Below are 12,187 nucleotides of genomic sequence, written 5' to 3'. Positions count from 1 at the left end.
CGACTTCTCCGGCGCCGACTGAAAAAGCTCCGAAGGAATCTCGAGTGGCGCCGTCGAAGCCGACGAAGGTCTTGCCGAAGATGAAGATGGTGACCCCCACTATCTCAAGGTAATAGTGTAACTTGAGTTTCCTCGTTTCACATGAATTTATTCTTGGCCGATTCGTGAGCTGACCGACTGACTTCTGGAGCTGCAGTGCTGCTACTTCTGATACATCGGCCAGGGCTGAAGATCACAAGATGGAAGATGCTGTCACTTCAAAACCTGGTATGACTTTTGTAGTTCCGTCTTCAGTCGGTTGGCTCTTTGTCTTTAATTTTGACTCTTTTTTGCAGCTCCATCTAACGTCGTTATTGACCTTCCCGACGACGATGACGAGGAACCACTGAGGCAGAGGAGGAACAGGAAAGCGTCTGCTAGCAAGGAGACTCAGGACGTGCCAGCACCCGAGACATTGGTCGTAGAGGGGGACAACGTCACTCGGCCTACCATATCTTTTGCGGTGCCGCTGACGAGTGCTCGCCCTTTGTCGTTGAGTGCTGCTCAGCCTTCACTTTTCTCGACCCACCACGTCCCAGAACACCAAGCTAGTGCTGCTAAAGAAGCAATACGCCAGGCAGGGATCACGATGGAGCAAGTGAAGGCAATCCGAGACGCTAGTCAGGCGGCTTATGACGCCAGTTCAGCTCTTCAGAGCAATGTTCATGTCAGTCGATCACCGCCTGTTCTGTTAGGATATGATATCTTAAAATCCTTCTTTCTGAAAATTTTAGTATCTGTCGTACACCCACTGGGTGTGTTGATTGAAATTCCGGATTAGTGGGGGCACGCTGAGTGCACCCACTGGGTGTAGTCCCCAAGGCTATGGTTGACTGCTGGCAGTCGACCATAGTCTTTATGTCTTAAGATTTTTCTTTACTCGATCAGGTCGAATGGATTGATAAATCGGTGGGGGCACGCTGAGTGCACCCACTGGGTGTAGTCCTCGAGACTGTGGTCGACTGCTGGCAGTCGACTACAGTCTGAAGATAACCGCTCTTTTTTTTTGCTATTTGTTGGTCGACTGATCGACTCTAACTAATAGAACTAGTGGGGGCATGCTGAGTGCACCCACTGGGTGTAGTCCCCGAGACTATGGTCGAATGTTTATATTCGGCTGTAGTCTTAGAAATGCTATGATTTTTCCTTAGTCATTCGGAAGTGAACTGTCTTTGACATTTGCGATTGGTTCTTCGCAGAAATCTTGCGAGCTTGCGGCTCATTACACTGAGTTGGAGAACAAGCAAATCCAGCTCGAGCTTGATCTGAAACTGGTCCAGGAGAACTTCACAAAGTCGAAGGAGGACGCAAAAGGTATGTTTGGTGAGAACCTCGACGACTGCTTTTTGCCTCTCGTCCGTTTCAGAGTCTGATCTCACTGTGACTTTGCAGACAAACTGAGGGATGCTCTGAAGAAGAAAGACCTTAACTTGGCTGAGATGCAGAAAGCGGCTTTAGAGAAGACCAAGCTCGCAGATGAGAAGCTGGCTTCAATCACCAAGCTTGAACAGGAAAATACCAATCTGAAAGCTGCTCTTGATGCGGCCAACAAGGAGGTCAGTCGACTGAAGAGTGACAAGATTGCCTTGAGTGACAAGGCCAGTGAGTTGGTGGGAAAGAAGAATGATCTAGAGGCTTATCTGCGAGGACTCGCCAAGAAGCTATTCCTCATGCTTGAAGGTAATCTTTTGTATCAAATAGACATTTTAACTATGATCTCTCCGTCAGACTGCTGTCTTGACTCTGGGGTTGTGCTTGCAGAGTTCTGCCAGAACTTTGAAGAAGAGACTGGTCGACTGGAAATAAACCTGGATCCCATCAACTCTCCTATGAAAGATGAAGTCGCCATGAATGTGCTCCGACTTGAATCTGCGTTGCTGCTGTTGTCGACTATCTCGCAAGGCTGAAGGTCGCAACTTCCCGCATCAACACAACACTCTGGCCAAGAGAGACACTTCAGAACGACCTCGAGTCTCTGATGACTCGAATGAACGAGGTTCCAAGTCGAGTGCAAGAATGGAAGAAGTCTTCTGCCAGGTGCGGCGCGGATGTTGCTCTGTCTCTGGCCTGTTTTCACTGCAAGGAGGCGCGAGAGGACAAGCTGGCAGCCCTTAAGGTGGCTAATACCAAGAAGCATGATTTCCGATCTTTCATGGAGACCTTCATCGCCGCTGCCACTCGGATTGCAGATGGAATCGACCTGGATGAATTTGTTGCGCCTTCCAACCCTCCGCAGGAGGGGTAAAAAACTTCTGTGCTTGATACTTTAAATTTTCCTCGGTATGCCGAGTGATTTTTGTAACCGATAAACCTTAACGGGCTTAGCGCCCGAGCGCTTTCGGTTCCGTTAGATGTTATCTGAACTTGGATTCGACGTTGAATATTTTTGCATTTGGTTTGAGGTGTCTTTTGCAGGCTAGGACGAAGCGCTTATTGCAATCGACTTGTTCCTCAACACACTTAGGCGAGCACTGGGCTGCAGCTAAGCCTCCGAGTGGGAGGTCTGCTCTTCACTCGGTAGGATTTTCAAAAACTTAGGCGAGCACTGGGCTGCAGCTAAGCCTCCGAGTGGGAGGTCTGCTCTTCACTCGGTAGGATTTTCAAAAACTTAGGCGAGCACTGGGCTGCAACTAAGCCCCCGAGTGGGAGGTCTGCTCTCCACTCGGTAGGATTTTCAAAAACTTAGGCGAGCACTGGGCTGCAGCTAAGCCCCCGAGTGGGAGGTCTGTTCTCCACTCGGTAGGATTTCCAAAAACTTAGGCGAGCACTGGGCTGCAGCTAAGCCCCCGAGTGGGAGGTCTGCTCCCCACTCGGTAGGATTTTCAAAAAACTTAGGCGAGCACTGGGCTGCAGCTAAGCCCCCGAGTGGGAGGTCTGCTCTCCACTCGGTAGGATTTTCAAAAACTTAGGCGAGCGCTGGGCTGCAGCTAAGCCCCCAAGTGGGAGGTCTGCTCTCAACTCGGTAGGATTTTTGCAGTGTTTCTTTGAGGGAGAAGGCATCAATCGACTTGATGCGGAGCGCACATTATACTTGTGGCGTAGCTCGGAAGGAGAAGTGGCAGTCGACCTGTACCTCGTCCTCCTTGCGGAGAGCACATTATACTTGTGGCGTAGCTCGGAAGAAGAGGGTAGCAGTCGACCTGCACCTCGTCTTCCTTGCGGGGCGCACATTATACTTGTACTTAGGCAAGCACTATGCTGCAGCTAAGCCCCCAAGTGAGAGGCTGGCTCACCACTTGGTAGGATTTTATTGAAACTTAGGCGAGTACTTGGACTGCAGCTAAGCCTCCGAGTGGGAGGCTGGCTCACCACTCGGTAGGATTTTCAAAAACTTAGGCGAGCACTGGGCTGCAGCTAAGCCCCCGAGTGGGAGGTCTGCTCTCCACTCGGTAGGATTTTCAAAAACTTAGGCGAGTACTTGGACTGCAACTAAGCCTCCGAGTGGGAGGCTGGCTCACCACTCGGCAGGATTTTATTGAAACTTAGGCGAAACGGATTCGCGGCTAAGCCTCCAAGTGAAAGGCTGGCTCATCACTCGATAGGATTTTTTTTTAAACTTAGGCGAAACGGATTCGCAACTAAGCCATCCACCGGGGGGGGGGGAATTTTATTGAACAAACAAAAGTGACAACAACCACTGGGAAAATTATAACACTATTGTCTTTTGAAAAATGAACTACAGAAGTACTTTTATTACATTTCCGAGTGCACACTTAAGTGTAAAAGGGGCGGAGCAGCTCCGCGTTCCAAGCTCGGGGCTCGTCGATCTGATGCTCGACATTGTAAAGACGGTATGCCTCATTGTGGAGAACCTTGGTGACGATGAAGGGACCCTCCCAAGAAGGAGCGAGCTTGTGTGGTTTCTGTTGATCCACTCGGAGAACCAAATCTCCTTCCTGGAAGGCTCGACTCCTCATGTTTTTGGCGTGGAAGCGACGCAAGTCCTGTTGGTAAATGGTCGATCGGATCAAAGCCATCTCCCTTTCTTCCTCTAGAAGGTCGACTGCGTCCTGCCGGGCTTGTTCTGCTTCAGCTTCGGTGTAGAGCTCGACTCGGGGAGCGTTGTGAAGCAGGTCACTCGGCAAGACCGCTTCAGCTCCGTAGACTAAGAAGAACGGAGTTCTCCCAGTCGACCGGTTAGGCGTGGTCCTTAATCCCCAAAGTACTGACGGAAGTTCGTCGACCCATGCACCAGCTGCATGCTTGAGATCAAGCATCAATCGGGGTTTCAACCCTTTGAGAATCAAGCCGTTGGCTCGTTCTGCCTGTCCATTCGACTGCGGATGAGCGACTGAAGCATAGTCGACTCGTGTGCCTTGAGATGTGCAGAACGCTCTGAATTCCTCGGAATCGAAGTTTGACCCGTTGTCAGTGATGATGCTGTGCGGGACTCCATATCTGAATATCAACTCTCTGATGAAGCTGACAGCAGTGCCGGCATCAAGGTTCTTGATGGGTTTAGCCTCAATCCACTTGGTGAACTTGTCGACTGCTACCAACACATGGGTGATACCGCTTCTGCCTATTCTCAAGGGTCCAACCATATCCAACCCCCATACTGCGAAGGGCCAGACGAGTGGTATGGTCTTTAAAGCTGAGGCGGGCTTGTGTGACATATTGGAGTAAAATTGACATCCCTCACACTTGTCGACTATCTCCTTTGCCATTTCATTCGCTCTTGGCCAATAAAATCTGGCTCGGTATGCTTTGGCCACGATGGTCCGAGAGGATGCATGATGGCCACAGGTCCCCGAGTGGATGTCGTCAAGGATTATTCGACCTTCTTCTGGCGTTATGCATTTCTGACCAACTCCAGTCGCGCTTTCTCTGTACGGCTGTCCCCTTATCACAGTAAAGGCTTTAGATCGGCGGACGATCTGTCGAGCCTCTTCTTCATCCTTCGGGAGCTCTTTCCTTAAGATATACGCGATATACGGTACTGTCCAATCGGGAGTGATCACTAATGCTTCCATGATCAGGTCGACCACTGCTGGAACTTCAACCTCAGTCGGATCTGTGATACTCTTGGGCTGCGGAGCTTCTTCGGTAAAAGGATCTTCTTTGACTGATGGAGTATGGATATGCTCCAAGAACACATCACTGGGAATGGCTTCTCTCTTGGAACCTATCTTCGCCAAATCATCAGCCGCTTGATTCTTCAGTCGGGGTATATGGTGGAGCTCTAACCCTTCGAATTTCTTTTCAAGCTTCCTCACTGCATTGCAGTATCCAGTCATGGCTGGGCTTCTAACGTCCCACTCCTTCATCACCTGATTGACCACCAAATCTGAGTCGCCATAAACCATAAGGCGACGGACGCCGAGTGAAATGGCCATGCGCAACCCATACAAAAGTGCTTCATATTCTGCTTCATTATTGGAGGAATCAAAGTGGATCTGGAGCACATATCTGAGCTTATCTCCTCGGGGGGAAACCAAAACTACCCCAGCACCGGAACCATTTAACATCTTAGAGCCATCTAAGAACATGGTCCAATGCTCCGAGTGAACTTGAGTCGGCTGCTGTTGTTCAATCCACTCGGCAAGGAAATCTGCTATCGCCTGGGACTTAATGGCTTTCTTTGCCTCAAACTTGATATCAAGGGGAAGGAGTTCAATCGCCCATTTAGCCACTCAACCAGTTGCATCTCTGTTGTGCAGAATCTCTAATAGTGGGGCGTCGCTGACGACTGTAATGGAATGATCAGAGAAATAATGAGCAACCTTCTTCGTGGTCATGTAGATCCCATACACAAGCTTCTGATAATGAGGATATCTTTGCTTCGATGGAGTCAAAACTTCAGAGAGATAATACACTGGGCGCTGAACTTTGAAGGCTTTCCCTTCTTCTTCCCGCTCGACCGTAAGTACTGTACTAATGACTTGTCCTGTGGCTGCAATGTAAAGCAACAGAGGCTCTTTGCTGATTGGAGAAGCAAGCACCGGCTGGGTGGAGAGCAGAGCTTTTAGCTCGGCGAACGCTGCATCAGCTTCTGGAGTCCACTCGAACTTGTCTGCCTTCTTCATCAGTCGGTAAAGAGGCAATGCCTTTTCACCGAGGCGAGAGATGAATCGACTTAACGCGGCCAAGCATCCAGTAAGCTTCTGGACATCGTGCACACGCACAGGGCGTTTCATTCGGAGTATGGTGGCAACTTTTCTGGGTTAGCGTCGATTCCTCGTTCTGAAACAAGAAAACCGAGTAACTTTCCACCAGGAACTCCGAATGTGCATTTTGATGGATTAAGCTTGATATCATACCTCCTGAGATTAGCAAATGTTTCAGCAAGGTCAGTCAACAGGTCGGAACCCTTTCATGACTTGACCATGATATCATCCATGTACGCTTCCACATTTCGACTGATTTGAGTGAGTAAACACTTTTGAATCATCCTCATGAACGTGGCTCCGGCATTCTTGAGACCGAATGGCATGGTGACATAGCAGAAGCACCCGAATGGAGTGATGAAAGCTGTTTTGATCTCGTTGGGTCCATACAGACGGATCTGATGGTACCTGGAATAGGCGTCTAAAAAAGACAATCTCTCGCATCCCACAGTTGAGTCGACAATTTGGTCGACGCGAGGCAGAGGAAAATGATCTTTCGGGCAGGCCCGATTGATATGTTTGAAATCGATCCACATGCGAAGTGACTTGTCCTTCTTGGGGACCATGACGACATTGGCAAGCCACTCGGAGTGGTATATCTCTCGGATAAACTCTGCTGCCAGGAGTCGAGCCACCTCCTCGCCAATGGCTTTCCTCTTCTGAACGGTGCACCGTCAAAGATGTTCTTTGACAGGTTTTTCTTTTGAGTCGACTCTTAGGCGATGCTCAGCCAGCCCCCTGGGAACACCCGGCATGTCAGCAGGCTTCCATGCAAAGATGTCCCAGTTCTCACGGAGGAACTGGATGAGCGCTTCTTCCTATTTAGGGTTGAGTGTTGTGGAAATATGGGTCGGAGCTGCGCTGGGTGTTGGGGAACGTTGCAGAAAATTAAAATTTTTCCTACGGTTTCACCAAGATCCATCTATGAGTTCATCTAAGCAACGAGTCAAGGGAGAGAGTTTGCATCTACATACCACTTGTAGATCGCGTGCGGAAGCTTGCAAGGTGATGATGTAGTCGTACTCGACGTGATCCAAATCACCGATGACCAGCGCCGAACGGACGGCACCTCCGCGTTCAACACACGTACGGGACGGGAGACGTCTCCTCCTTCTTGATCCAGCAAGGGGAAAGGAGAGGTTGATGAAGATCCAGCAGCACGACGGCGTGGTGGTGGATGCAGGGCGTCACAGCAGCAGGGCTTCGCCGAGACTACGAGGGAGAGACGTAACGGGGGGGAGATGGAGGCGCCAGGGGCTGGTGTATGAAGTCCCTCCTCTCCCCCACTATATATAGGGGTGCCAGGGGGGGCGCCGGCCCTAGTAGATGAGATCTACTAGGGGGGGCAGCGGCCTAGGGGAGGTTTCCCTCCCCCCCAAGGCACCTAGGGGTGCCTTCCACCACTAGGACTCCTCCTAGGGGGAAACCCTAGGCGCATGGGCCTATAGGGGCTGGTGCCCTTGGCCCATGATGGCCAAGGCGCACCCCCTACAGCCCATGTGGCCCCCGGGGACAGGTGGCCCCACCCGGTGGACCCCCGGGACCCTTCCGGTGGTCCCGGTACAATACCGATAACCCCGAAACTTGTCCCGATGCCCGAAATAGAACTTCCTATATATAATTCTTTACCTCCGGACCATTCCGGAACTCCTCGTGACGTTCGGGATCTCATCCGGGACTCCGAACAACATTCGGGTTTCTGCATATACATATCTTCATAACCCTAGCGTCACCGAACCTTAAGTGTGTAGACCCTACGGGTTCGGGAGACATGCAGACATGACCGAGACGCTCTCAGTCAATAACCATCAGCGGGATCTGGATACCCATGATGGCTCCCACATGCTCCTCGATGTTGTCATCGGATGAACCACTATGTCGAGGATTCGATCAAACCCTGTATGCAATTCCCTTTGTCAATCGGTACGTTACTTGCCCGAGACTCGATCGTCGGTATCCCAATACCTTGTTCAGTCTCGTTACCAGCAAGTCACTTTACTCGTACCGTAATGTATGATCCCGTGTCCAACACCTTGGTCACATTGAGCTCAATATGATGATGCATTACCAAGTGGGCCCAGAGATACCTCTCCGTCATACGGAGTGACAAATCCCAGTCTCGATCCGTGTCAACCCAACAGCTACTTTCGGAGATACCTGTAATGCACCTTTATAGTCACCCAGTTACGTTGTGACGTTTGATACACCCAAGGCACTCTTACGGTATCCGGGAGTTACACGATCTCATGGTCGAAGGAAGAGATACTTGACACTTGCAAAGCTCTAGCAAAACGAACTACACGATCTTTTATGCTATGCTTAGGATTGGGTCTTGTCCATCACATCATTCTCCTAATGATGTGATCCCTTTATCAACGACATCCAATGTCCATAGTCAGGAAACCATGACTATCTGTTGATCACAACGAGCTGGTCAACTAGAGGCTTACCAGGGACATAGTGTGGTCTAAGTATTCACACGTGTATTACGATTTCCGGATAATACAGTTATAGCATGAATAAAAGACAATTATCATGAACAATGAAATATAATAATACTTTTATTATTGCCTCTAGGGCATATTTCCAACAGTCTCCCACTTGCACTAGAGTCACCAATCTAGTTACATTGTGATGAATCTAACACCCATAGAGTTCTGGTGTTGATCATGTTTTGCACGCGAGAGAGGTTTAGTCAACGGATCTGCGACATTCAGATCCGTGTGCACTTTGCAAATCTCTATGTCTCCATCTTGAACATTTTCACGGATGGAGTTGAAACGACGCTTGATGTGCCTGGTCTTCTTGTGAAACCTGGGCTCCTTTGCGAGGGCAATAGCTCCAGTGTTGTCACAGAAGAGTTTGATCGGCCCCGACGCATTGGGTATGACTCCTAGGTCGGTGATGAACTCCTTCACCCAAATCGCTTCATGTGCTGCCTCCGAGGCTGCCATGTACTCCGCTTCACATGTAGATCCCGCCACGACGCTCTGCTTGCAGCTGCACCAGCTTACTGCTCCACCATTCAACATATACACGTATCCGGTTTGTGACTTAGAGTCATCCAGATCTGAGTCGAAGCTAGCGTCGACGTAACCCTTTACGACGAGCTCTTCGTCTCCTCCATAAATGAGAAACATGTCCTTTGTCCTTTTCAGGTACTTCAGGATATTCTTGACCGCTGTCCAGTGTTCCTTGCCGGGATTACTTTGGTATCTTGCTACCAAACTTACGGCAAGGTTTACATCGGGTCTGGTACACAGCATGGCATACATAATAGATCCTATGGCTGAAGCATAGGGGATGACACTCATCTCTTCTTTATCTTTTGCCGTGGTCGGTGACTGAGCTGAGCTCAGTCTCATACCTTGTAACATAGGCAAGAACCCCTTCTTGGACTGATCCATTCTGAATCTCTTCAAAATCTTATCAAGGTATGTGCTTTGTGAAAGACCTATGAGGCGTCTCGATCTATCTCTATAGATCTTGATGCCTAATATATAAGCAGCTTCTCCAAGGTCCTTCATTGAAAAACACTTATTCAAGTAGGCCTTAATGCTGTCCAGAAATTCTATATTATTTCCCATCAGGAGTATGTCATCTACATATAATATGAGAAATGCTACAGAGCTCCCACTCACTTTCTTTGTAAACGCAGGCTTCTCCATAAGTCTGCATAAACCCAAACGCTTTGATCATCTCATCAAAGCGAATGTTCCAACTCCGAGATGCTTGCACCAGTCCATAAATGGATCGCTGGAGCTTGCATACTTTGTTAGCGTTCTGAGGATCGACAAAACCTTCCGGCTGCATCATATACAGTTCTTCCTTAAGATGCCCGTTAAGGAATGTTGTTTTGACGTCCATCTGCCATATCTCATAATCATAGTATGCGGCAATTGCTAACATGATTCGGACGGACTTTAGCTTCGCTACGGGAGAGAATGTCTCGTCGTAGTCAATCCCTTGAACCTGTCGATAACCCTTAGCGACAAGTCGAGCTTTATAGATGGTAACATTACCATCCGCGTCCGTCTTCTTCTTAAAGATCCATTTGTTTTCTATCGCTCGCCGATCATCGGGCAAGTCTGTCAAAGTCCATACTTTGTTTTCATACATGGATTCTATCTCGGATTTCATGGCTTCAAGCCATTTGTTGGAATCCGGGCCCGCCATTGCTTCTTCATAGTTCGAAGGTTCATTGTTGTCTAACAACATGATTTCCAGGACAGGGTTGCCGTACCACTCTGGTGCGGAACGTGTCCTTGTGGACCTACGAAGTTCAGCAGTAACTTGATCCGAAGTACCTTGATCATTATCATGGTTTTCCTCTTCAGTTGGTGTGGGCATCACAGGAACGGTTTCCTGTGCTGCGTCAATATCCCGCTCAAGAGGTAGTACTTCATCGAGTTCTACTTTCCTCCCACTTACTTCTTTCGAGAGAAACTCTTTTTCCAGAAAGCATCCGTTCTTGGCAACAAAGATCTTGCCTTCGGATCTTAAGTAGAAGGTATACCCTACAGTTTCCTTAGGGTATCCTATGAATACGCATTTTTCCGACTTGGGTTCGAGCTTTTCAGGTTGAAGTTTCTTGACATAAGCTTCGCATCCCCAAACTTTTAGAAACGACAGCTTAGGTTTCTTTCCAAACCATAATTCATACGGTGTCGTCTCAACAGATTTAGACGGTGCCCTATTTAAAGTGAATGTAGCTGTCTCTAGAGCGTATCCCCAAAATGATAGCGGTAAATCGGTAAGAGACATCATAGACCGCACCATATCCAATAGAGTGCGATTACGATGTTCGGACACACCGTTTCGCTGAGGTGTTCCAGGCGGCGTGAGCTGTGAAACGATTCCACATTTCTTTAAGTGTGTACCAAATTCATGACTTAAGTATTCTCCTCCACGATCTGATTGTAAGAATTTTATCTTTCGGTCACGTTCATTCTCCACCTCATTCTGAAATTCCTTGAACTTTTCAAAGGTCTCAGACTTGTGTTTCATTAAGTAGACATACCCATATCTACTCAAGTCATCTATGAGAGTGAGAACATAACGATATCCTCCGCGAGCCTCAACGCTCATTGGACCGCACACATCGGTATGTATGATTTCCAACAAGTTGGTTGCTCGCTCCATTGTTCCGGAGAACGGAGTCTTGGTCATTTTGCCCAAGAGGCATGGTTCGCACGTGTCAAACGATTCATAATCAAGAGACTCTAAAAGTCCATCGGCATGGAGCTTCTTCATGCGCTTGACACCAATGTGACCAAGGCGGCAGTGCCACAAGTATGTGGGACTATTGTTATCAACTTTAAATCTTTTGGCATCTACACTATGAACATGTGTAATATTACGCTCGAGATTCATTAAGAATAAACCATTGACCATCGGAGCATGACCATAAAACATATCTCTCATATAAATCGAACAACCATTATTCTCAGACTTAAATGAGTAGCCATCTCGTATTAAACGAGATCCTGATACAATGTTCATGCTCAAACTTGGCACTAAATAACAATTATTAAGGTTCAAAACTAATCCCATAGGTAAATGTAGAGGCAGCGTGCCGACGGCGATCACATCGACTCTGGAACCATTCCCGACGTGCATCGTCACCTCGTCCTTCGCCAGTCTCCGTTTATTCCGCAGCTCCTGCTGTGAGTTACAAATATGAGCAACGGCACCGGTATCAAATACCCAGGAGTTACTACGATTACTGGTAAGGTACACATCAATCACATGTATATCAAATATACCTTTGGTGTTGCCGGCCTTCTTATCCGCTAAGTATTTGGGGCAGTTCCGCTTCCAGTGACCCTTCCCCTTGCAATAAAAGCACTCAGTCTCAGGCTTGGGTCCATTCTTTGACTTCTTCCCGGTAACTGGCTTACCAGGTGCGGCAACATCTTTGCCGTCCTTCTTGAAGTTCTTCTTACCCTTGCCCTTCTTGAACTTAGTGGTCTTATTGACCATCAACACTTGATGTTCTTTCTTGATTTCAGCCTCTGCTGACTTCAGCATCGAGAACACTT

The sequence above is a fragment of the Triticum aestivum genome, chromosome 3B, assembly GCF_018294505.1.
Source record: "Triticum aestivum cultivar Chinese Spring chromosome 3B, IWGSC CS RefSeq v2.1, whole genome shotgun sequence".
Classification (NCBI taxonomy): domain Eukaryota; kingdom Viridiplantae; phylum Streptophyta; class Magnoliopsida; order Poales; family Poaceae; genus Triticum; species Triticum aestivum.
Note: the sequence above shows the minus strand (reverse complement) of the source record.